We start from the raw sequence: 27,870 nt of genomic DNA, 5'->3' as shown, positions 1-27,870 counted from the left end.
AGGGATGGAAGGAAGGAGGGAAGGAAGGAAGGAAGGGAGGGAGGAAGGAAAGTTCTTCCTCATTGAAGGATGCCAGCTAATAAATGTTGAAGGAATGATAGAAATAGAATCATGATTTGCAAGCAACTTAGTAATAATCGATTCAGGTAAAGGTTATCAATGAACACTAAAATAAATGGGTAAAAGATATTGGGAACAGGATATTCATACAGGGTCAGAGTATTACTCCAAAGATTCCTTGTTAATTATAAAGAGAAAAGAATCATTTGCAATGGAGAAATTTGATGCATATTACCTTAACCGAATGATTGAAAGGAATATCACCAATAGTGAAAAAATATGACAATATTATATCATGATATGATATGGGGAAGTACACAATATCAATTAAGAAATTTTTTTGCAAAAAATATTTAATGTGTATATAATCAAGAAGAAATGATTAGACAACTCTAGCTTGCAAGATGATCTGCTAAATAACTTGGCCAGATTTTAAAATGTCAATGTCTTGAATGACAAAAAGAAAGAGGAAGAGGAGAAGGAGGAGGAGGAGAAAGAAGAGGATAAAGAGAAAGAAGTAAAGGAAAAAGAGTTGAAAAACAGTTCTAGGACACAAGAGACGTAACTTAAATTCAAAATGATATTTGATTGGATCCCAGAATCAAGTTAAAATGACCATTAAGACATTATTGAGACAATGGGGAAGTTTAAATGTAAACCATATATTAGATAATACTTCTGAATCAATGCTAAATATCTGGGTGTGATAATAGCATTATTAATATGTAGAAAAATATTCTCATTATTAACAGATACATGCTGAAATATTTAAGGGTGAAGTATCATGATATTTATATCTTACCTTTAAGTGGATCAAAAAAGGTGCATCTAGGTAAGGTATACGTGTGTTCCTTGTACTATATTTTCAATTTTTTATGGGCTTGAAATTTTGCAAAATGAAAAAGTTGGGAAAAAATAACTTCATTTATTTGCAATTGATTCCATCAATTTATTTGACTACATTAATGATCAAATATAATAACGACTGAAGGTATGTGGGGGAATTACTTAATTACTCTACTTAATTACCAATTACTCTACTTAATTAGTAAAAAGTCACCTTCACTCAGTGACTCTTTTCCAACAATTTTTTCTTTTTCTTTTCTTTCTTCTTTATTTTATTTATTTTTTTTTTTTTTGGAAGAAATGTAGACATAACCACTGGTTCAAAGCAACATAATACCAGGCTACGTATGGTCTTTTCTCTGGTGATTGAAGAAAGTTTCTCTCTACCTCCCTAGTCAAACTTGGCTAATGTAAGACAATCTTAAAATTTTGACATTTAGACTTGGCAAATGCAGAATTCTCTTAAATATATACTTACAAATACCAGATGGAAACTTTATGGTTTCCTAGGTTATTCAAATAAGCAGTCCATTTATCACTTAAGGTTTAAAAGACCCTGACTAGCCAAAGCAATCTTGAGAAAGAAAAACGGAGCTGGAGAAATCAGGCTCCCTGACTTCGGACTATACTACAAAGCTACAGTCATCAAGACATTATGGTACTGGCACAAAAAACAGAAATATAGATCAATGGAACAGGACAGAAAGCCCAGAGATAAACCCATGCACCTATGGTCAACTTATCTTTGATGTAGGAGGCAAGAGTATATAGTGGAGAAAAGACAGCCTCTTCAATAAGTAGTGCAGGGAAAACTGGACAGCTACATATAAAGCAATGAAATTAGAACACTTCCTAACACCATACACAAATATAAACTCCAAATGGATGAAAGACCTAATGTAAGGCCAGACACTATCAAACTCTTAGAGGAAAACATAGGCAGAACACTCTATGACATAAATCACAGCAAGATCCTTTTTGACCCACCTCCTAGATAAACGGAAATAAAAACAAAAATAAACAAATAGGACCTAATGAAACTTAAAAGCGTTTTGTACAGCAAAGGAAACCATAAAAAAGATGAAAAGACAACCCTCAGAATGGGAGAAAATATTTGCAAATGAAGCAACTGACAAAGGATTAATCTCCAAAATATACAAGCAGCTCATGCAGCTCAATATCAAAATAACAAAAATGGGCAGAAGACCTAAATAGACATTTCTCCAAAGAAGATATACAGATTGCCAACAAACACATGAAAGGATGCTCAACATCACTAATCATTAGAGAAATGCAAATCAAAACTACAATGAGGTATCACCTCACACCAGTCAGAATGGCCATCATCAAAAACTCTACAAACAATAAATGCTGGAGAGGGTGTGGAGAAAAGGGAACCCTCTTTCACTGTTGGTGGGAATGTAAATTGATACAGCCACTATGGAGAACAGTATGGAGGTTCCTTAAAAAACTAAAAATAGAACTCTACCATACAACCCATCAATCCCACTACTGGGCATATACCCTGAGAAAAGCATAATTCAAAAAGAGACATGTACCACAATATTCATTGCAGCACTATTTACAATAGCCAGGACATGGAAGCAACCTAAGTGTCCATCAAGAGATGAATGGATAAAGAAGATGTGGCACATATATACAATGGAATATTACTCAGCCATAAAGCAAAACGAAATTGAGTTATTTGTAGTGAGGTGGATGGACCTAGAGTCTGTCATACAGAGTGAAGTAAGTCAGAAAGAGAAAAACAAATACCATATGCTAACACATATATATGGAATCTAAAAAAGAAAAAGTGATTCTGATGAACCTAGGGGCAGGACAGGAATAAAGATGCAGATGTAGAGAATGAACTTGAGGACATGGGGAGGGGGAAGGGTAAGCTGAGACAAAGTGAGAGAGTAACATTGACATATATACACTACCAAATGTAAAATAGATAGCTAGTGGGAAGCAGCTGCATAACACAGGGGGATCAGTTTGGTGCTTTGTGACCACCTAGAGGGGTGGAATAGGGAGGATGGGAGGGAGACACAAGAGGGAGGGGATATGGGGATATACATATACATATAGCTGATTCACTTTGTTATACAGCAGAAACTAACACAACATTGTAAAGCAATTATACTCCAATAAAGATGTTAATGTTGATAAAAAAAAAAAAAAGCTGCGCTAAGCTATAGAAACAGTTCCACTTAGGTAAACACAAATTTTAATTAGAAAATATTTGTGCTTCTTTCTAGTCTAATTTTCCCATGTTTCCGGTTTAAATCTTATGCAAAAACAATAATTGCTATCACTTAAGTAATGTGTATTATGTGTCAAACACTTTTAGGAATCTTATATATTATCTCCAATCAAAAAATTACTACCCAATATATGTAGGTATTATTCCCCCACTTTAAAAATGAAGGAACAGACTCAGAGATGTTAAGTGTCTTTCCCAGGGCCCTACAACGTGCTTAGTGTTCAAGTTAGACTTCAAACCAAGTCTGTTTTGCTCCAAAGACATTTCCCTATCTACTGTCACAGACTGTCTCCTTGATGGAATGTGTCACTTCATATAATATAAAATGTATAGTTGCCAAGATAAAAAATTATGTACTCATGTAGGTATTCAGGCCTATTCATGGCCTATACAGGTATTCATGGCCTATTATCTGGTGACATCAAGTAAATTAAAAAGTGACTATAGTGCTTATTTAAAACGTCCACTATTGCTTTACTCAAGATAAATAACTAGAGGGTAATGAAAAGACAAATAAGACATAGCCCCCTCCTTTAATGAAACGTCCAGGTAAATAACTTAATTTTTAAGAAGTACAAAGACACCCATAGCTTCCTGACCAACACAATTTATTGTTCTCTCCCTCTCTCTCTCTTTCTTTTTTTTCTTTTTTTTTTTTTTTTTTTATAGAATTGTCACTGGGAAATGGTGCCCGGCCAAAGACTACATTTCCCAGTCCCTTTTACATCAGGTGTGGTTGAGTTCTCAGCAATGGAAAGCTAACAAAATTGATGTGTTTTATTTTCAGGGCATAGTTTTTAAAAAATCAGTGTTTTTTTCCCATACTCTTTTTCTTCTACCGAAACCTTGGTGGTAGAGCCACAAAATGGAAGGTGCCTAAGTTCGTGAACCACTATGTGGAGGAAAGCCACCACAGATCAGGAACAGTTGTCTCAGTCTATTACATGAGAAACATAAACTTCTATTGGATTAAGATATTAAACTTTTAGCATTTATTTGCTACTGTAATTCTTATTGCCCTAACACTAATAATAATGCAGAAATTAGTAAGTTGAGTCAGACTGTTGTAACACAAGACATAAAACAGGCAACACTGGATTTACTTTTTGTGTTAAGCAGGGAGAAAACAGATGGTGCAGAATGAAAATATGAAGACACTATTATATGGAATAAAAAGTTAGACTGAATATTTCCTATTCTATCAAGACAAACTACCCACAGAACCTGTAGCTCTAAAGGAAGAAGTTAGAAAAAGCTGTAGTTATTGTGTATTGATTATTTGTTGCATGTAACAAGGTACTAGAAAAAGAGATGAGCTCAGGCAGATAGTAACTGGTTTAAAAGAAGGCTAGTCAAGGGTCTAGGTCAAGCAATAGATAAAGGAATTCATCCCATAAAGCATATTTCTGAGGACCTTGCGGAAGTCCCAAGAAAAGGATACTTAAAATGCCTGATCAGCAAGATCCCATAATTCTTATGAATCAATCAAAGCTGGATGTTTCCCTTTTTTTTTTTCCTAAAGATGGCTTTTACAAATGGGACCTAATCAAACTTACAAGCCTTTGTATAGCAAAGGAAACCATAAACAAAATAAAAAGACAGCCTACAGACTGGGAGAAAATATTTGCAAATGATGCAACCAACAAGGGCTTAATTTACAAAATATACAAACAGCTCATACAACTCAATAAAAAAAAAAAATCCAATCGAAAAATGGGAAGAAGACCTAAATAGACATTTCTCCAAAGAAGACATAGAGATGGCCAACAGGCACATGAAAAGATGCTCAACATCACTAATTATTAGAGAAATACAAGTCAAAACCACAACGAGGTACCACCTCACACAGGTCAGAATGGTCATCATCAAACAGTCTACAAAGTAACAAATGCTGGAGAGGGTATGGAGAAAAGGGAACCCTCCTACACTGTTGGTGGGAATGTAAATTGGTGCAGCCACTATGGAGAATAATATGGAGGTTCCTTAAAAAACTAAAAATAGAGCTATCATATGATCCAGCAATCCCTCTCCTGGGCATATATCTGGAGAAAACTCTGATTTGAAAAGATACATGCACCCCAATATTCATTGCAGCACTAAGTACAATAGCCAAGACATGGAAACAATCTAAATGTCCATTAACAGAGGAATGGATAAAGAAGATGTGGTACATCTATACATTGGAATACTCCTCAGCCATAAAAAAGAATGAAATAATGCCATTTGCATCAACACGAATGTACCTAAAGATTATCATACTAAGTGAAGTAAGTCAGAAAGAGAAAGACAAATACCATATGATATCACTTATATGTGGAATCTAACATATGACACAAATGAACTTATCTACAAAACAAAAACAGACTCACAGACGTAGAGAAGAGACTTGTGGTTGCTAAGGGGGAGGAAGAGTGGGGGAGGGTTGGATTGGGAGTTTGGGGTTAGTAGATGCAAACTATTATATACAGAATGTATAAACAGCAAAGTTCTACAAGAAGAACTATATTCAATGTCCTATGATAAACCATAATGGAAAAGAATATGAAAAAGAATATATATATGTGTATATATATATGCATACATACATGTATATGTATAACTGAATCACTTTGCTGTACAGCAGAAATTAACATAACATTGTAAATCAACTACACTTCAATAAAATAAAGTTTTTTAAAAGATGTCTTTTAATGCAGATATTTTACCTTTGCTTCACCACTGTATTTGGGTCAAAGATCAAGAGACAGATAACTTGTCTTTTTAATTTATAATTTAGGGTATCATAAGGAATAATATTTGAACCAGATGGATAGGAGGATAGACCTGTGCATGAGATCTTGGAGTTTGAGCTAGATAAGATAATTGGACTTAAGGTTGTCTCCCTTGAGGAGAAGTGAGTTTGTCCTATGAGTGAGAGAAAGGTGCAGAGAAGCATAACATTGTAAATTATGCCAGCTATTCTCTAAATTTTGTGCTCTCCTTTCCATAGGATAGAGTTGTCATTAGGAAGGATCATTTTTATACACCCATATCAATGTTAAAAATTATTATTCTTTTTAATGCTTGCCAATGTGATTGATTACAACTGATATCTCATTATTCTTTTATAATATGCTATTCTGTTGATTACTAGTGAGCTTGTATATATAACAAGATATGTTCATTGGCCATTTCAAGTTACTTTCTGTGAATTGCCTGGATGTATACCAGATACCATTTATGTGCTATTTCTGAGCCATATCTCCTGAGACCTTGGACACTTGTTCTGTTCCAGCTACTAGTGAAGCAACCAACTCTGTAGGGGCTCTCACTGCTTCATGTGGGCACAACATGACAGTTACTTACCTCATGAAATCTGTTTGGAACTCATGCCTGTGGTCTGGGGAGCTTAAAGCCCCCTGGGGTAAACTTTCAGTAATGTGAGACACAACCATAAATAAGTACGAGGAATGGCTCTAGAACACAGAGCCTCAGAATGGGATTTTGGAGATGGATTACTCACCATTCTGAAGGCAATAGGAACCCCGCTGCAGGTGGCAAGTGGAGTGGCCATGCCTGGGATGCACTGGCTTCACAATTATTAAGGATTTTATCTGTGGTTAATTGGTGAAAGGTAACATTGGGATAGAGAACATCGAGTGGACTAAATAGTAGAGAGGCAATGAAAATTATAAAGATTGTAGCTTCTGTTACAAAAACTATGGGGGGGGCGGTGTGGTGAGGGAGAGAGATAGAGTAAGGGTGTCAGAATTGCAAACAGATTTAATGTGCAGCTTCAAAAAGCTTTTATGTAAAAGTCAGACATTGGTAAGATCAGAGAAAGACCTTAGGTCTGGAATCGGGATACATGAATGAACAAGCCGGAGAATATATTGAACGTATAAATTTCTCTGAAACTTCTAGGCCCACAGAAGGATCTGCCTCCTGCTTACCAGAAGAGAACTGCCTTTTCTTTGCCTGGAGGTCATGTAACGACCTTACCTGAAAGCAAGTACTTGGTAGATGATGCTTATACCTCACAACCCTTATTACTTCCGGGCCGATAACAAGGATCAGGTCTCAGTATAGTCTGAGTAGGAAAGTACAGTCCCTGCTCCAGGAGAAATATTTCCTATGCACCAACAAGTTGAAGGGCCTGGTTAATATATGCCAGCAAGGACCGGGGAAACACATGTCGGGAAGGACATTGAGAAGTTTGAACCAAGGGGGAAGGTTTTTAGGCTGGACAAAGCAGGATTTATGGATTGGGGGCTACTTACCTATGATTCAGAAATTCAGTGTTTTGGCAAGAATATCTGGAGTTAGTTGTAATACTGTATTGAGATGCTTCCTTGAAGCTTGGACATATGTTAGCCGCATACTTCTCACCCCCAATTCCCTGGGCTACCTAATAAAGTGGAGGCACATAACTTTTTTTTTTTTTTTGCCTCAGGTTTGCTTTCTGGGGAAACCCGGCTAAGATAAGTTGTTTGATGCTTTGTCATTGCTTTGTAAAAACTCTTTATATTATGGATTTATATTTTGTATTTATATTACATGTATGGATTATAATGTATGTAACATATATATACTATGTATTTTTGTATGTTTTAATATATGATATATTTATTTAATATATCTGTTTCCACTTTTTGCTATATATGATGCAGATACTTCTTTCTTTTTGAAAATTTTTAAACTTTATTTTTGGTGTCATTCACCATATAGACATTCTTAACTTACTGTATGGATGAATCATGCCAATTTTCCTTGAATAAATTTTGAGATGTTATATTACTTAAGAAGTCCTTTCCACACATAGGAAGGTTAGGAGAGCTCAAACTTTAGTTACTTGTTCTTTCTCCTATTCACTTGATGGCTGGTGATTTTCATGTAATGTGGTTTGAGATACTGTTTTTCTCCTCTGCCTTATTGATGATCACATCAACCTATTTACTACTACTAGTAGTAATTTAAAACTCTTTATCTTTAGGGGGAAACATCTTGTTTATAAAGTGGAGGATAACTATATTAATACTGTACTGGATAGAAATTATTTCCATAGTTTGGATTTTGTGTACATTAATATGATTGATCAGGGGGCATGGCAGGGGAGGTCTGCCTTAAGAGTGTGTATGTCTGTGTGTATGTGTGTGTTTATTGAAATATTTATGCAGTAATGTTTAAGAAACAAGAAGCAGGAAGGTCTGGAGCCAGGCTACCTGTGTTCAAAATTTGAGTTCACTACTAAGGTTTAGATGATTTTACAAAAGTAACTTCTGTCTCCATTTTGTCATCTGTAAAATCAAGATAAAAGTAACAGCTAACTCAAAATATTATTATTATCATATTTATCATTCAATATATTAAAATGCTTAAATATGTGTTTTATATAGTAAGTTCTCAATAAATGTTATTGCTCTTCCTCCTTATTATCATTATTATTTTCATTATTATTTTTACACAGGGCTTACACGTTCTAGTTTGTTCACAGGCTCCAATGCAATCTGCATGACCTGTTTGTGTATCTTTCTGGTCTTTATTAGGTACTTGTGTTTGAGGCCCCTTGTCTCTTTTTTCTACCATAATTTTATAGTTGTTTATATGTATTACTAACTTCATAAACTAAGCTGTGCAGTTTTCAAACACCTTTTTGTGTATACTAACAAATTATGTATCTCCCAAAATACTAATAAAATAAACTGAAATACTGGCCCTGGAGGTTTTGGGGGTTGGATGGGTAATTATTTAGTAACTTTATTAGTTTTCTGTTCTTATGTGAATCAACTTATTTATCCACATATTGCCTGACAATCAGTATTTTTATATGTATTAGCATAAAGTGGTAACTATTATGCTCCTTTACTTAAAAAGCTCATGCAAATTTGTTATGAATCCTGGGTTTTCTGGAAGATAAAGTTTAGTGTTTCAGAATGTTTATTAGGGAGCATCTTTTATAAAAGTTTCTATTGGAGTAATGTTGTGTTAGTTTCAGGTGTACAGCAAAGTGAATCAGTTATACATATACATATATATGTATACATATACATATATCCACTCTTTTTTAGATTCTTTTCTCATATAGGCCATTACTAGGGAGCATCTTTGAGATCAGTAGCTGTGGAAGAGAAGGGGCAGAAGGAGACGTCAAGCTATGATACCAGCCTAAGAGCCTCAGCTCACCTAATGAGGTGCTCGGGCGATGAAATGGTCCTTTAGATTATCCCACATTGTATAGTGGGACTTTATACTTCATCTTGATCAGCCATTGGATGTCGGGGAAGGTCATGACCTTGAAGGAGCAGTCTGAAGATGCTGACAGCTGAAGGCCATCCACTGATAGCACTTCCAACAGTTAGCTGGCCAGAGTCCTTCCTCCAAGGGGAATATGGATGGTGCATCTCCAAGACCACCACAGATCCTATTTATAATCATTCCTTTCTCTTTCTTGTTACCTAAAGCAAAATACCAAGAGTTTTTCAAAGTGTTTTTGTCTATGCCATTTTAAAAACTGCTCTTAACCGGGCTTTGCTTTTTATTTACTAATTTATATAATTTTTTTGTTCTAATTTTTACATATTCATGCTTTTCTTGGGGTTTATACTGTATTTTTCTTATTTGAATATTTAGTTAAATTATATGAATTCTATTTCCTTGCATCTGAGTATAGCTTTGCTCGCAGCACATAGATTTTGATAGTGTAACATTTTTCTTTTCATAGATATTGGAATAATCTGTCATATGTTGTTTTTATTTAGTTTTTAGGTGTGATTCTTAATCTCTAGACCCTTCTTAATTTTTCTCTTAGCTGCTTTATTTTTCCATATATGGTGTAATATAGAGGCATACATAATGTCATCCTTGCACTTTTGGAAGTTTTTTCAGTGGCATGTTATACAATACATTTTTAATATATTCTGTGAATACTTGAAAAGAAGTTTCTTTTTTTTTCTTTAATAAAACTCTTTTATGAGTTTTATTTAAATTATTGACCTGAGACTGATAATGGAATTAGAAAAGTGTCTACTGCAAAAGTTAGTTTTTCCTTGTATATTTTGTATTTTTACAATATGAAGATTGAAGATCTTTATAGCTTTGATATGGAGCTAACTTTTATTAATATACAAAAGTCTCTTTTCCCTATTTAGTGCTTTTGGTTTGATTTCTGTTGAATCAGCTCTTAATATGTTTAGTCCTGATTTTTTTTTTTGCTTAAATTTGCTTAAATCAGCGTCATATAGTTATCTATGGATGAGGATGAGGTATATATGATAAAGATGAAATTAGGTATAATACCTTTAATATCTCATTTGCAGAATTGAAATTAAAATTACCAAATAGTATAGACAGAGTTATTTCATAATAATAACTGCTAATGAAGTAAATCTATCTGAATATAAACTGGTCTGAAAAGTTTTGAAACACAGGATAAGTGTTTTTTAAACTGTATCTTAGATGCATTTTCCAATAATATGCTTAGAATATTTACATTTAATTTGTGAATACATTTTCAGGTAAAGCACCTTTAAATTTAAAGCAACAGTTTTAATTGTTAACCTGAAAAAGTACAATAAATACAACACAGAGTCCAAAAAGCTTGGTAACTCAGGGAAAAGAGTTAACTTTAGTTCAGATGCTTTTATGTAAGGATACTTTTTTTTTTTTTTCGGCTTTGTTGGGTCTTCATTGCTGCGCGCAGGCTTTGTTACAGTGCGTGGGCTTCTCATTGTGGTAGCTTCTCTTGTTGCGGAGCACAAGCTCTAGGCAGCAGGCTTCAGTAGTTGCAGCACGTGGGCTCAGTAGTTGTGGCTTATGGGCTTAGTTGCTCCGCGGCATGTGGGATCTTCCTAGATCAGGGCTCGAACCTGTGTTCCCTGCATTGGCAGGCAGATTCTTAACCACTGGGCCACCAGGGAAGCCCTTTAGGGAGACTTTAATAATGATAATTAAGAGTTCAAGCAGGTAAGATGCCTAAACTCTTATTATAAGTTGGCTGTAGCTCAGTCTCAGTGTTGATCATGCCCACTATATGTATAATTGTGTTTTCGCTAGTTTTATACTTTAGTTTTCTTCTTTAGGCAGATGATCTCTTATTCAGTGGTTTTAGAATTCTTGTCTTCATTTTTTGGGTCATCAGTAAAGGCTTGAATTTGGATTTCACAACAGTTTTAAATGAACTTTTTGTGCCTACTTGCTGCCAAGACAAATCACCTAAAATGAAAAGCAGATGTCCTCATTGGTTCTGTTACCTCAAAACCCCAAACTCTCAATTTAGTAATGAAGAAGTTGATGTTATTTTTGGTTTCAAACTTCTCATTAATACATAGAAGTGGAAGGTATTGTTGTTAACCTCAATTTACTATTTCCCAACATTAGTGGCTCCCATTGGTTATTATGCCCTTGACTTGCTTTTCAATGATTATATTGTCATTCTTTTCAATTCTACATTCACGTACTCATCTACTTAAGGAACTACTTGTCGCATCATGGCAGATAAATGGGTACTGAGTTTTTGCTTTTGAAAAAACATGACAAATTTAAAATCTCCAAAATATATCAAAGGAGACCTTTCAGCATTTCTTTCAGGACCTTAAAATATATGAACTTATGGTAAAAAATATACATGAAGTGGGCCTGAATTCAATTGAATGTCATTTAAATATATCCAAAAATTTTGGACTTTACAGATAGAAAGAATTTGAAAAGAAGTCAGGAGGAAATCCAAGCAGTAAGTAGTAAACCCAATCAAGCAGTGAAACACCCTGAGGAGGGGCTCGGGGCTTGAAGGTTTAAATTAGATGGAAATGATGAATTTATAACTTGAATCTATGGGATGTGAGCTGTGAAATCCATCTTTTTCTCAGTAAGGTATGAAGTTCTTTTAATATGTACTGGCTATAAAAAAAGGTCAGAGGAAGAATTAAAATCCTATTTCCTGGTCAAATTTCCTTGGCCAAAATTTTGTTTACCCAGCTAAGACTATAACCCCATATCTCTTAGAATGAGCTGATTGGCTCTTTAATGTATAAGTACTCGTAGCCCATGGAAATTAGAAACAAATATGGAGGGTATGAAGTAATTAACACCTTTAGGATGGCTGTTTTCTTGTGTTTGTAATGCTTTAGAAAACATGGCATTATAATATCTAATTATTGGCCAAATGACTCTAATACTCTAATTGAATATTTCATTTTAAACTTGTGATTATAAATTTAGAATTGTAAAAGAATTTGGCAAAGTTTTTAACAGTATTCTAATATTTGAGAAAGTATAATATTCAACCAACTTTTGTTGGCCATAATTTGTTATGGCCATGAATGATCTTCATTGGCAAGAATGTATTTGTTTGTTAAATAATTTAAGTAGTTAAAAATATAGTATTTGGGATTTATAAATGTGATTGTACTTGTTTATGATGGTTTTATTAACTACGTTTGAAAATGGATGACTTCAAAGTTTCTATTGGATTAGTCAAATGTTCTCTTGACAATTATACTTAAAATTGTTCAGATTAATAAGATTTTTAAGTTAGCCTTTGCATTAGTTTTCTGTTGTTAGTGTAACAAATTACCACAATTTAGTGGCTTAAAAGAATACAATGTTATTATCTTTCAGTTCTCGAGGCCAGAAGTCCAAAATATGTTTTAGAGACTAAAAGCATGGTGTTGGCAAGGCTGTGTTCTTTCTGGAGGTTCTAGAGAGAATCTATTTCCTTGAGATTTCCAGCTTCTAGAAGCTACCTGCATTCCTTGACTCATGGCCCCTATCTCCATCTTCAGGCCAGCAGCACAGCATCTTCAAATCTCAGTCGAACTACAGTCCCTGTTTCTGTTTTCACATCTCATTCTCTGCCTCTGACCCTCTTGCCTCCCTCTTATTAGGATCCTGTGATTATACTGAACCCACCAGATAATACAGGATAATCTTTTCATTTTAAGATTTTTAATTTAATCACATTGGCAAAGTCTTTTTTGCCATGTAATGTAACATACTCATATGTTCTGGGGATTAGGATGTGGATATCTTTGGGGTTATCTAACCTATCACAACCTTAAAAATATGAGGAGGAAAAGCTTTTTGATTTTATAACTTCAATAAATTTAACATTAATTTTAATAACTCAGTTAACTGCAGATTTTATTTATGTGCACAAAAGCCATTCTCAAAATCACCAAAAAACTCACCTTAATAGTAGCCCTTAGTTCAACAGACACTTGCCTTTCATTTGACAAATTATCTATAATTATTTTCTTTTGCTGGTGCTAGTTGCTTATAATATTCTTTATATCCCTTTTCTCTGAGTTCTTTGGATACTGATGTATAAGATCGTCTCATCCAGTCGTCCATCAGAGTAGACAATTACTTTTGATGTTCACTGACCTTGCTGAAAATATATATTGGGTTGTCCAAAAAGTTCGCTTGGGTTTTTCCATAAGATCTTTTGAGAAACCCAAACAAACTTTTTGGCCAACCCAGTATCTTGTAGTAGGACTCCAAGCCTCTGTCAGCACTGAATTTAACTTTATCCATATATTCTTTTGACCTTTTGGCTTGGTTTTTGGTGAATCTAATAGCAGTAAAATAATTGAATTCAGTTACCTCATTTTTAAAAAATGAGTGAGGTATAAATAAATAAAAATGAAAAAAATTAACTCAGAGTGTGAGTTCTTTTAAGAATAGAAAATTTAATCCTTTGTGTATGTTAAAAGTAGAAGAGTATGTTAAGTGGGAGTTAAGACTTAGTTCTATAACTTTATATGATGATCTGATTTTTGTGCTTCTTTGAAGTCCTTGGTGTTTTCTATTTTTCGTTATCTAGAGCTGATTTTGCCAACTGACAGCCAGCAAGTAAAATCTATTCCTTTTTAAAATTTATTAATTAGTAGGTCCTCAGCAAATTTTTGTTGAGGTTGTATTCAATTATGTTAATCTAATGTCTTTAAGTAGTCTCAGTGTTCATCACTAGTACTTTCATTTTGATTTATATTTTTCTCACTTGAATTGTATCATTGATTTGTTTTCTTTTCCAAGAAGAGTGCTTGGCTGCAATATTTTCCAAGTCCTTATAACATAGGAATGTCTTCAGTTGCTTTCATGTTAGAATAATAATTTGGTTGATGTGGAATTCTCAATTCACAAAACTTTTCCATTAAAATTCTTTTTTGTCCTCTCGCATTCAGTTATGCAGAAGAGAAATTTGAGGACAACCCAACTTTTGTTCTTTCATAGGTAACTTTTTTTTCTGCCTGAGTGCTAATACTTTATTTTGAGTCATTTTTTTCATTGCCTTTCTTGAGTTCATAAGGTTATTCCTTTTCACTCATACACTTGAGTAATTTCAGTTCAGAAGAGGTTTTCTTTTTTTTTTTTACCTTTTTTATGGTGAAAACTCTTAAGATCTACTCTCTTAGCAGATCTCAAGTATACAATACAGAATTTTTAATTATAGTCACCATGCTGTACATTTGATCCTCAGAACCTATTCATCTCATAGCTGAAAGTTCATACCTTTTGACCAATACCTCCCCATCTCTATTCCTCCCACCCCCAACCCCTTCTACTCACTGCTTCTTTGAATTTGACCTTTTTTTTTAAGATTCACATATAAGCAGTTCCATACAGTATTTGTCTTTATCTGGTTTATTTCACTTAACATACAGCCCTCCAAGTTCATCCATGTTGTTGCAAATGACAAGATTTTCTTCTTTTTAATGACTGAATAATATTTCATTGTATATATGCCACATTTTCTTGATTCATTCATACGCCAATAAGCAATTTTTTTCCATACCTTGGCTATTGTGAATAATGTTGCACTGGACATAAGGATGAAGATACTTCTTCCTGATAGTGACTTCATTTCCTTTGGATGTATACGAAAAGGGAGATTGTTGGATCATATGGTAGTTCTATCATTACTTTGTTGAGGAATCTCCATTACTGTTTTCCATTATGGCTGTAACAGTTTACATCTCCACCAGCAATGTACAAGGATTCCCTTTGCATCACATCCTTGCCAACATTTATTCTGTTTTGTCTTTCTAATAGACATCCTAAAAGATGTGAGGTAATAACAGATTATGCTTTTTATTTGCATTTCCCTGATGATTAGTGATGATGAGCATTTTTTATATACATGTTGGCCATTTGTATGTCTTCTTTGTGAAAATATTTATTCAGGTTCTCTGTCCATTTTTAAATCAGGTTGTTTTTTGCTGTTGAGTTATAAGAACTCCGTATTTATTTTGTATATTAACCTCTTATCAGATATATGTTTTGCAAATATTTTCTCCCATTTCATTAGTTGCCTTTTCATTTTGTTGATTGTTTCATTTACAGTGTAGAAATCTTTTAGTTTGATGAACTCTTTTTATTTGTTTATTTTTGTTTTTGTTGCCTGTGCTTTTGGTGTTATAGCTAAAAAAACCAATATCAAGGAGCTTTTTGTCTATGTTTTCTTTTAGGAGTTTTATGGCTTCAGGTCTAATGTTTAAGTCTTTAATCTATTTTTAGTTGATTTTTGTGTATGGTGTAAGATAAGGGTTCAATTTTATTCTTTTTCATGTGGATATCTAGTTTTCCCAGCATCATTTATTAAAGAGACAGTCTTTTCCCCATTATGTATAAGGTGCCTGGTCAATAGTTGATTGTATATGCATGAGTTTACTTTTGGGCTCTCTGTTCTGTTGATCTATGTGTCTGTTTTTATGCCAATACCATACTGTTTTGATTACTGAAACTTTGCAATCAAGATGTATGATGCCTCTAGCTTTGCTATTCTTGCTCAAGATTAGGGGTTTTTTGTGGTTCCAAACAAATTTTAGGGTTTTTTTTTTTCTACTTCTGTGGAAAATGTTATTGGAATTTTCATAAAGATTATACTGAATCTCTTTGGGTATATGGACATTTTAACAATATTAATTCATCTATTCCATGTACATGAGATATCTTTCCATTTATTTCTGTCTTCTTCTAGGTCTTTCATCAATGTCTAATAGTTTTCAGTGTATAGATTTACCTCCTTGGTTAAAATTATTTTATTCCTTTTGATGCTATTGTAAATGGAATTGTTTTCTTTATTTCTTTCACAAATAGTTCATTATTAGTATATAGAAACACAACTGATTTTTGTATGTTAATTTTTGTATACTACCACTTTATGAATTTATTAGTTCTAACAACTTTTTGGTAGAGTGTTCAAGGTTTTCTACATATAAGGTCTTGTTATCTGCAAGCAGTTTTACTTCTTCCTTTCTGATTAGATAACTTTTGTTTTTTTTCTTGCCTTACTGCTCTAGCTAGGTTTCCAGTACTGTGCTAAATAGAAGTGGCTAGAGTGGGCAACCTTGTCTTATTTCTAATCTTAGAGAAAAAGCTTCCAGCATTTCATTGTTGAGTATGATGTTAGCTATGGAGTTGTCATGTATGGTCTTTATTGTGTTGAGGTACATTTCTTCTGTACCTAATTAATTGAGAGTTTTATCATGAAAGGATGTTGAATTTTATTAAATGCTCTTTCTGCATCTATTGAGATGATCATATAATTCTTAATCTTCATTTTGTTATGTGGTATATCTCATTTATTGATTTGAGCACGTTGAGCCATCCTTGCATCCCAGGGATAAATCCCACTTGCTTGCAGTATATAATCATTTTAATGTGCTGCTGAATTTGGTTCAGTTTGCTAATATTTTGTTGAGGATTTTTGCATCTATATTTATCAGGGATATTGGCCTATGATTTTCTTTTCTCGTAGTGTCCTTGTCTGGCTTTGGTATCAGCTTAGGGCTGGCCTCTTCAAATGAGTTTGGAAGTATTCCCTCTTCTGCAAAGTTTTGGAAGATTTTGAGAAGAACTGGTATTAATTCTTTTTTTAATGTTTGGTAAGGTTTACCAGTGAAGCCATCTGGTCCTGGACTTTTCTTTGTTGGGAGATTTTTGATTACTAATTCAATATTTTTATTGTTATTGATCTGTTAGGATTTTCTATTACTTCATAATTCAGTCTTGGTGGATTATCTGTTTCTAGGAATTTATCCATTTCTTCTAGGTTATCCAATTTGTTGACATATAATTGTTCATAACAGTTTCTTATGATCCTTTGTATATTTCTGTGGTATCAGTTGAAATCTTTAGTTAGACTAACTAGTTAAAGAAGAGAGAAGACTCAAAAAAGTCAGAAAAAATTTCTTTCCTGTTTAGTTTTTGCTTACTCTTAGTTTTTCAGATTTCTTACCAGGGTATACTCATAATTCTCAGGCTTAGTAACTGATCTGCTGTCCTCTATAGTATTTTTTCTTTTATAATTTCCTTTAGAGGAAACCACTAATTCATTTTTCTACAGTGTCAATTCTGCTTCTCTTTTCTCCATATGGATGCTAATTTAGCTATGCAATTAAGATATAATTTTTAATTAGCTATTTAGTTTAACTTGCCATCAATTTTGTTAATTCCACTTTCTCTCTTTGTCTGAATTAATTTTTCTCTATGAATCCCAGTATTTCTTTCACAGAGGCATATTCCTTGCATATTTTTCAATGGACTGAATAAATATTTTCTAGAATAATTTTTATTTCCTATAGGTTATAGTTTTCAGAAATACGCATTTATTTAGAATGTTTAGGATAATATTCCTTTTCCATTATGCTACAAAAACTTGCACAAGGACTTGCTTTTTTCTTTATTTTAATTCAGATTTTTATAAAAAAAAGATATGTCCAGAAAAATAAGCCTATTTGTTCAATGTAATATAACCTTAGTATCTCCTAGCATGACTTTGTGTTAGGTGTTTTTTGTTTTTATTGTCTTTTTTTTGTTTGTTTTCTTTTAGAACTGCAGCTGGAAGACAAGTTGACAGTCATATGTCCCACTTCAATAACTAATCCATATCATGGATTTTTCTAGGTGACTCTTCTACATTGAGGTGAAATGGTTTCCTTTGCTAAATATAGAGTTCCTTGCTTATGATATAACTTCACATAGAATAGCAGTTCTTCATATAAGTGTTGTATATAAAGACTATAACTAATATAGATTTTTTTTGACACTAATACATTTCCCCCTACCTTTACTCATTTGAGTAAATGGCAGTTGCCTGAGCCAACAATCTGGGAGCTGTCAATGATTCTTTCCTTTACCTCAAACTCAATCTACTTTCCTCTGCATTCATTCTGCCAGAGCTTCCTTGGCATTCTTTCTGTATCTTGACTTGGCTAAGGCTATTCCTTAGAACCTTAGGGATGGAATGCTAATGTCTTGCCACAAAAGAAGATTTTAAGAAATGTAGTTATATCACAAACACAGAACAATCTGAAAGACAAGATTTGAGAAAAAAAGGTCACATCTTTATTATTTAACGTCCATTAAATTACATAGTCATACACAAGGGAAAATAATTAGCAGGCCGATTTACTATTATCACATACAGTAATTTCCAAACCAGTGAAGGGATAAACTATAATACCATATGGTATGTATATTATAAGATAACCTGTTCCATTCTTCTGAGTTGCTATTACTGCTTTTGAAACAGCTACAGGAAATAAAAAAGCTACTGGAATGCAGACCAGGAAAAAGTATTCCCAAAAGGCTTTGCAAAATGAAAGTTGGAATCCCTGAGTGGAAACATATTTCTAAAAAATAAGCTTTCTGTTCTAGCTAGTTCTGTTAAAAATGAAATACATTTTATACATTTGATCACATTTTTGTGTTATTTAAAAAATATGCTAGAGAAAAAGAACATTGGCACAGAAATTATAATGCATTACGTGAAGTTCAATGTGAAAAACAATACTATTATAACAACATAGTGTAGTTGGCACTTGAGATTGAACTGTTCAATTATATTGCACTTGAGGTACACCATACTAGCTTCCTTCTCATTATAAAGGGGAAAAAATTCTGGTTATCCTGGTTATCTATTGCTATGTTACACACTACCCCAAAATGTAACGGCTTAAAACAAAAACTGTTTTATTTGTGCAGGGTTCTGTGAGTTAGGAATTCAAACATGGTGTAGCAGGGAAAGTGTGTTTTTTGCCCCATGTGTTATCTACAGGAGTTAGAAGATCAAAGAAGGCTTCTCCAGTTACACATCTTAACTTCACCTAGGAAAGCTTAAAAAGCTTGGGCTGACTGGAACTGGTCTGCTAAGAGTTAAATGTCTAGGGTCTCTGTACTGGCTGTCATCTGGGTTTCTTGGTTCATCTCCATGTAATTTCCAGGCCTCTTCCTTTCCACATGACCTCTCTATGATCCCCATTATCTCTCCAGCAGGGTGACTAAACTTATTCCATGGTAGCTCAAGGTGAGTGCAAAAGCAAAAGCTACAGCACCTAAGGTTAGGCATGAAACTGGCACACTATCACTTTTACTGAATTATATTGGTTAAAGCAATAGAAAAATCATAGGGTCCAGATTTAAAGGTAGGTGATTACACAAAGGTATGAATCCCAAGAGGTATGATATTTTTGGAGGACCATCAAAGGAATAGTCTTCCACAATTCACTCCCTTACTCCTAATAGCTCACAGTCAACACAAAACCAAAATATACTCATGCCCAGGGACTTATCCAATTATGACATCAGGCTCTGTCTTATAGTCCAAGATCTTGATCTTGTCTTCTAAACCAGATCCAGGTGTGAATGAAAGGCCTTTGTCATGGCTTTTCTCACTCTGAAGATCTGTGAATTGAATAGACAAGTTATCTCTCCTCCTCACTCCAGTAGGCAATGAGGAGTTTGGGACAGTAAATTGCAATATTCACTCCAATTTGAAAAGCTGGTTAAATAGAGTTAAAATTATAAGTAGAATTAAGACTGTAGTGGATGATAAAGATGCTCCTTTGAGATCCTTTTTACCGGGCTAGTGCCTCCATCTTTAACCTGCTTGCGAGTGTTGACCTACAGCTATCCAACAACATTGGACTGGTATCTCCAGATGGTACAATATGTATCAGAACCAGTAGACCTATAGTCATGTTTTTTCTTTTTTTTGGAATTTGTGCTTCCTGTTCCTGAAGCTATAGGCCTTATGATTTTAGGCTCAGTTCCTATAAGAGGGACAGTTTTGCCAAGGGACACAGTATGAGTGCCACTGTACTTAAAACTGTGACTTTCACCAGTGACTTTGGGTTCCTGATACCAGTAGAATAAAAGAAACAGAAAGCAATTATTACTGTCAGGAGTAATTGAAATTGATCATTATAACGGGGAAGAGTAGGACTTCTACAAAATAGTGGGGGCAGTGAGGAATGCATTTGACACTCGATAATCCATTTGGCAACTATTTCCAGTTTAAATTATTAATAGATGAATATAGCAACCAAGGCAAGATCTAATAAGGGCAAGATATAATAAGAGCATATATTAATAGATAAGTATAGAAAACAAGGTCTAAGATCCCTCAGAAAGGAGGAAGAGTCTGTGTCACTGTAGTAGATGCTATTATTGTCTTTCCCAGATCCCACTATCCTCATTTCCCCTTCTCCTATGAGTATCCCATTCTCAGGCTCTATTTTTAAGGTAAATAAACCAAGAGGCAGGCAAGTCTTAATTGAAGCCCAGTTTTACCCATTATCAATTGGATAATTTTGTATAATTCACTAGATTTCCCTAAGCCTGTTTTCTCCTCATTTCAGAATTAATTTTCTCATAGCGTTTTTGTGAAGATTTTATAGTTGATTTTGTATAGTTGGAAAAATGGCAGACAGAATAGTTATTCAAAAATTTTACCTAATGTTATCATTTCTTTTTTCTTCTCCCCTGGCACGTTGGGCCATGCCTCTTTTTGGGGTTACACATCAAACACTGATTTCACATAGAATTGTTTCTATAAGGACGTATGCTGAAGTTGATTCTCTTTCTATACCCAACCAAAATACTAATCGACAAATGAAAGCTATATGAGTATATTTATTCTTGAGAAATATAATTATATTGTTGTTACTGATATATGCATCTGTCTCTTTCATCAGGCTATAAGCTTCCTTTGTGAAATACCATATGTTATAGACCATTTTAGCTCTAATTTGTTTATTGAAGATAAAATGCTTCACATATGTCATATTTAGTATTTGTATTTTGATTTTCATGTATGTCTCTCCAGGTATATATTTCTACATGGTTGGGGATTCTATAGATTAGCTTGCTTATTGACTTATATGATTACTTTTACATTATTTTATCAGAAATTTAGCTATCTGAGCTTGAATCAGTCTATCTGTTTGATATCTATGTCAAAGAAGGCTCATACTTTTAAATCTCAACAGTCTCATTATTCCTGAAAAACTTGACAGTAAAGATTTGACATGTGTCCCACATGAAACATTACTACTTAGTGGGTAACTTCTGGGCATAAATAGTTTTGTAGCTTACTCTGAAATCAAGTGAAATACTAAAAACAGAAATCTTTAGCTAAATAATGGAAACATGACATAACTATATTCTCTCATACCCACCACAAGGCAGAATTTGGACAAAGTTTTATAGTAATTAATTTAGCCTCTACTCCCACATTCCAGTTAAACCAAAATATTTTTTTAAAGAAATAGGTAAATCTTGCACTTAACCCAATCCAAAAATGGGCAGAAGACCTAAACAGACATTTCTCCTAAGAAGATATACAGATTGCCAACAAACACATGAAAGGATGCTCAACATCACTAATCATTAAAGAAATGCAAATCAAAACTACCACGAGGTATCACCTCACACCAGTCAGAACGGCCATCATCAAAAACTCTACAAACAATAAATGCTGGAGAGGGTGTGGAGAAAAGGGAACTCTCTTACACTGTTGGTGGGAATGTAAATTGATACAGCCACTATGGAGAACAGTATGGAGGTTCCTTAAAAAACTAAAAATCGAACTACCATACGACCCAGCAATCCCACTACTGGGGATATACCCTGAGAAAACCATAATTCAAAAAGAGTCATGTACCACAATGTTCACTGCAGCTCTATTTACAATAGCCAGGATATGGAAGCAACCTAAGTGTCCAATGACAGATGAATGGATAAAGAAGATGTGGCACATATATACAATGGAATATGACTCAGCTATAAAAAGAAACAAAACTGAGTTATTTGTAGTGAGGTGGATGGACCTAGAGTCTGTCATACAGAGTGAAGTAAGTCAAGAAAGAGAAAAACAAATACCATATGCTAACACATATATATGGAATCTAAAAAAAAAAAAAGTTTCTGAAGAACCTAGCAGCAGAACAGGAATAAAGACGCAGACATAGAGAATGGACTTGAGGACACGGGGAGGGGAAGGGTAAGCTGGGACTAAGAGAGAGAGTGGCATGGACATATGTACACTACCAAATGTAAAATAGATACCTAGTGGGAAGCAGCCGCATAGCACAGGGAGATCAGCTCAGTGCTTTATGACCACCTAGAGGAGTGAGATAGGGAGGGTGGGAGGGAGACACAAGAGGGAGGAGATATGGAGATATATGTATATGTATAGCTGATTCACTATGTAATAAAGCAGAAACTAACACACCATTGTAAAACAATTATACACCAATAATGATGTTTAAAAAAAAACAACTATCTACTAAAAATATAATAGTTTATATTAGTTTATATATAATGGTCAGTTTTTCCCAGTGTCTAAGCCAGTTCTTGGAAGTGTCATTAGATTGTTTTGGAAGCTATAGTAGACTTACTATTAAATCATCACTTTACTGTAGCAAATGGTGTTTACTGTGGTAATTTTAAAAAATTACATCAAAAGGATCTCATTTATTTGTAAAGAAGTAGCACATGAACCAGAAGAAATTGCTCAATAATTAATATTTATTGATTAAATATAATGTACAGTGTTACATACAATGTATGATATTTGCTCATAATTCATTTTGCAAATAAATACACATAATACAATTAAATAAAATTTTATATATTATAAACTAAATATATATTTTGACAATTTGAAGATAATGGAATATTCAAAATAAGATTGGATAGATGGTTATAAAGCAATTGGAATCCTAAAAATGGATAATAAAAAGATAAACAATAGAAAATGGGCAAAGTATATAAACAGGTAATAGAGAGCATCATAAAAGGGTAAGAAACAAAAAGATATTTCAGTTGTTACAGAAATGCAAATTAGAATAATATAACACAACATTTGACATATTGATCTTGTAAAAATTAAAGGAACAAATTGTCTTTATGACCAGAAACTTTTTAGAAAAATAAGTACTTTCATACATTGCTGATGAGAATATGAATTGTTTTATTTTGGACTAAAGTAAACATAGCATCCATTAAAATTAAAATTGCTGGCCTTTCACCCCCAACTGATAGAGTAATTAGTACAGGACTAGAACTGCACCATAAACTATAAAGTGGACAATATATATTAAGCAACAATTTACAGGCATTGTGAAACAGCCAACCTAATACTTCGACCTCTGAAGAAGAGAAACACACAAGCTATGCAGATATGATTTCTGTCCAGAAGTAGTTTTTTAGACCATGATACACAAAAGTGGAGCCCATGTAAAACACAAAGGTCTTCCTGGAGCAGTGATTGTATTTCAGAGCTTCTGAGCAGTTGGAATTTGTGGGGTAGAAAGAAGAAATCTTTGAAGAGAAGAACCTCCTAAAATCTGCTACATAAGTGTTTGGCTGAATACTAAAACAGATATTATGATGACAGAGATGTTGAAATTAACAGACATAGAGTTTAAAACATCTATTAAAAATATGCTTAAGGGAGGATCTTCAAGATGGCGGAGGAGGAAGACGTGGAGATCACCTTCCTCCCCACAAATACATCTACATGTGGAACAACTCCTACAAAACACCTACTGAACTCTGGCAGAAGACCTCAGACTTCCCAAAAGGCAAGAAACTCCCCACATTCCTGGGTAGGGCAAAAGAAAAAAGAAAAAGCGGAGACAAAAGAATAGGGATAGGACCTGCACCTCTGGGAGGGAGCTGTGAAGGAGGAAAAGTTTCCACACACTAGGAAGCCCCTTCACTGGTGGAAATGGGGGGTGAGCGGGGGGGAATCTTCGGAGCCACCGAGGATAGTGCAGCAACAGGGGTGCAGAGGGCAACACAGAGAGATTCCAACACAAAGAATTGATGCCGACCAGCACTCACCAGCCTGAGAGGCTCGTCTGCTCACCCACCGGGGGTTGGGGGGTGCTGGGAGCTAAGGCTCGGGCTTCAGAGGTCAGATCCCAGGGAGAGGACTGGAGTTGGCTGTGTGAACACAGCCTGAAGGGGGCTAGTGCACCACAGCTAACTGGGAGGGAGTCTGGGTAAAAGCCTGGAACTGCCTAAGAGGCAAGACGCCACTGTTTCGGGGTGCACGAGGAGAGGGGATTCAGAGCACCACCTAAACGAGCTCCAGAGATGGGCACAAGCCACGGCTATCAGTGCAGACACCAGAGACGGGCATGAAACGCTAAGGCTGCTAGCCTGTGTGCAAGCACGGGTCACTATCCACACCTCCCCTCCTGGGAGCCTGTGCAGCCCACCACTGCAAGGGTCCCGTAATCCAGGGACAGCTTCCCTGGGAGAACACACAGCGTGCCTCAGGCTGTTGCAACATCATGCTGGCCTCTGCTGCCACAGGCTTGCCCCGCATTCCATACCCCTCCTTCCCTCTGGCCTGAGTGATCCAGAGCCCCCTAATCAGCCTCTCCTTTAACCCCCTCCTGTCTGGGCAAAGAACAGACGCCAGAGGGCGACCTACATGCACAGGTGGGGCCAAATCCAAAGCTGAACCCCAGGAGCTGTGCAAACAAAGGGAAAGGGAAATTTCTCTGTTCAGCCTCAGGAGCAGCGGATTAAATCTCCACAGTCAACTTGATGTACCCTGCATCTGTGGAATACCTGAATAGACAACAAATCATTCCAAAATTGAGGTGGTGGACTTTGGGAGCAACTGTACACTTTGGGTTTGCTGTATGCAATGGACTATTTACTGATTTTTATGTTTCTCTTAGTACAGTTTTTAGTGCGTGTTATCTTTGGTGGATTTGTTTATTGGTTTGGTTGCTCTCTTCTTTTTTATTACTTAAAAAAATTTATTTTATTTTAATTTTTAATTTTAATAACTTTGTTTTATTTTACTTTATTTGTTTTCTTTCTTTTTTCTCCCTTCTCTTCTGAGCCATGTGGCTGAAAGGGTCTTGGTGCTGTGGCTGGTGTCAGACCTGAGGCTCTGAGGTGGGAGAGCCGAGTTCAGGACATTGGACCACCAGAGACCTCCCGGCCCCACATAATATCAATTGGCGAGAGCTCTCCCAGAGATTTCTGTCTCATCGCTAAGACCCAGCTCACTCAATGACCAGCAAGCTCCAGTGCTAGATACCCCATGCCAAACAACCAGCAAGACAAGAACACAACCCCACCCATTAGCAGAGAGGCTGCCTAAAATCATAATAAGTTCAGACACCCCAAAACACACCACCAGATGTTGTCTTGCCCACCAGAAAGACAAGATCCAGTGTCATCCACCAGAAAACAGGCACCAGTCCCCTCCACCAGGAAGCCTACACAACCCACTGAACCAAACTTACCCACTGGGGCAGACACCAAAAACAACAGGAACTACGAACCTGCAGCCTGCGAAAAGGAGACCCCAAACACAGTAAGTTAACCAACTGAGAAGACAGAAATTTACACAGCAGATGAAGGAGCAAAGTAAAAACCCACCAGACCAAGCAAATGAAGAGGAAATAGGCAGTCTACCTGAAAAGGAATTCAGAGGAATGATAGTAAAGATGATCCGAAATCTTAAAAACAGAATGGAGGAAATAGAAGAAACGTTTAACACTGACCTAAAAGAACTAAAGAGAAAAAAAAAAAAACAATGATGAAAAACACAATAAATGAAATTAAAAATTTCCTAGAAGGAATCAATAGCAGAATAAATGAGGCAGAAGAATGAATAAGTGACTTGGAAGACAAAATAGTGGAAATAACTACCACGGAACAGAATAAAGAAAACAAAATGGAAAGAATCTCAGAGACCTCTGGGACAACATTAAAGGCACCGACATTCGAATTATAAAGGTCCCAGAAGAAGAAGAGAAAAAGAAAGGGTCTGAGAAAATATTTGAAGACATTATAGTTGAAAACTTCCCTAACATGGGAAAAGAAATAGTCAGTCATTCCAGGAAGTGCAGAGAGTCCCATACAGGATAAATCCAAGGAGAAACACGCCAATACACATATTAATCAAACTATCAAAAATTAAATACAAAGAAAAAATATTAAAGGCAGCAAGGGAAAAGCAACAAATTACATACAAGGTAATCCCCATAAGGTTAATAGCAGATCGTTCAGCAGAAATTCTGCAAGCTAGAAGGGAGTGGCAGTACCTATTTAAAATGATGAAAAAGAAAAAATTACAACTAAGATTACTCTACCTAACAAGGATCTCATTCAGATTCGAGGGTGAAATTAAAAGCTTTACAGACAGGCAAAAGCTAAGAGAATTCAGCACCACCAAACCAGCTTTACAACAAACGCTAAAGGAACTTCTCTAGGCAGGAAGGACAAGAAAAGGAAAAGACTTACAATAACAAACCCAAAACAATTAAGAACATGGTAATAGGAACATACATATCAATAATTACCTTAAATGTAAATGGATTAAATGCTCCAACCAAAAAACATATACTGGATGAATGGATACAAAAACAAGACCCGTGTATATGTTGTCTACAAGATACCCACTTCAGACCTAGGGACACATACAGACTGAAAGTGAGGGGATGGAAAAAGATATTCCATGCAAATGGAAATCAAAAGAAAGCTGGAGTAGCAAATCTCATATCAGAAAAAATAGACTTTAACATAAAGACTATTACATGAGACAAAGGAGGACACTATATAATGATCAAGGAATCAATCCAAGAAGAAGACATAACAATTGTAAATATTTATGCACCCAACATAAGGGCACCTCAATACATAAGGCAAATGCTAACAACCATAAAAGGGGAAATCGACAGTAATACAATCATACTAGGGGACTTTAACACACCACTTTCACCAATGGACAGATCATCCAAAATGAAAATAAATAAGAAAACACAAGCTTTAAATGATACATTAAACAAGATGGACTTAATTGATATTTATAGGACATTCCATCCAAAAACAACAGAATACACTTTCTTCTCAAGTGCTCTTGGAACATTCTCCAGCATAGATCATATTTTGGGTCTCAAATCAAGCCTTGGTAAATTTAAGAAAATTGAAATCATATCAAGTATCTTTTCCGACCACAATGCTATGAGACTAGGTATCAATTACAGGAGAAAAACTGTAAAAAATACAAACACATGGAAGCTAAACAGTACACCACTAAATAACCAAGAGATCACTGAAGAAATCAAAGAGGAAATCAAAAAATACCTAGAAACAACAGACAATGAAAACATGATGACCCAAAACCTATGGGATGCAACAGAAGCAGTTCTAAGAGGGAAGTTTATAGCAATACAATCCTACCTCAAGAGACAAGAAAAATCTCAAATAAACAACCTAAACTTACACCTAAAGCATTTAGAGAAAGAAGAACAAAAAACCCCCAAAGTTAGCAGAAGGAAAAAATTCATAAAAATCAGATCAGAAATAAATGAAAAAGAAACGAAGGACACAATAGCAAAGATCAATAAAACTAAAAGCTGATTCTTTGAGAAGTTGAACAAAATTGATAAACCATTAGC

At 35.0% G+C, this 27,870-nt stretch overlaps 1 long non-coding RNA gene across 4 annotated transcripts in view; it reads left to right on the top strand.

Moving 5' to 3' along the window:
• Positions 1–27,870, top strand: part of LOC132368343 (uncharacterized) — a 260,900-nt gene that overhangs the window by 112,736 nt on the left and 120,294 nt on the right. The window contains exons 4-5 of one of the 4 annotated variants that reach the window (XR_009504079.1): positions 17,985–18,077; positions 23,891–24,009. The exons of 2 other annotated variants lie outside the window; for them this stretch is intronic. This is a non-coding gene — a long non-coding RNA (uncharacterized LOC132368343). Of the gene's footprint in view, positions 1–17,984; positions 18,078–23,890; positions 24,010–27,870 lie in introns of those variants that run through there. One more of the 4 variants, XR_009504080.1, reaches the window with a different exon arrangement.

This window comes from Balaenoptera ricei, chromosome 1 (assembly GCF_028023285.1).
Source record: "Balaenoptera ricei isolate mBalRic1 chromosome 1, mBalRic1.hap2, whole genome shotgun sequence".
Taxonomy (NCBI): Eukaryota; Metazoa; Chordata; class Mammalia; order Artiodactyla; family Balaenopteridae; genus Balaenoptera; species Balaenoptera ricei.
Note: the sequence above shows the minus strand (reverse complement) of the source record. Positions and strands in the feature narration are given on the sequence as shown.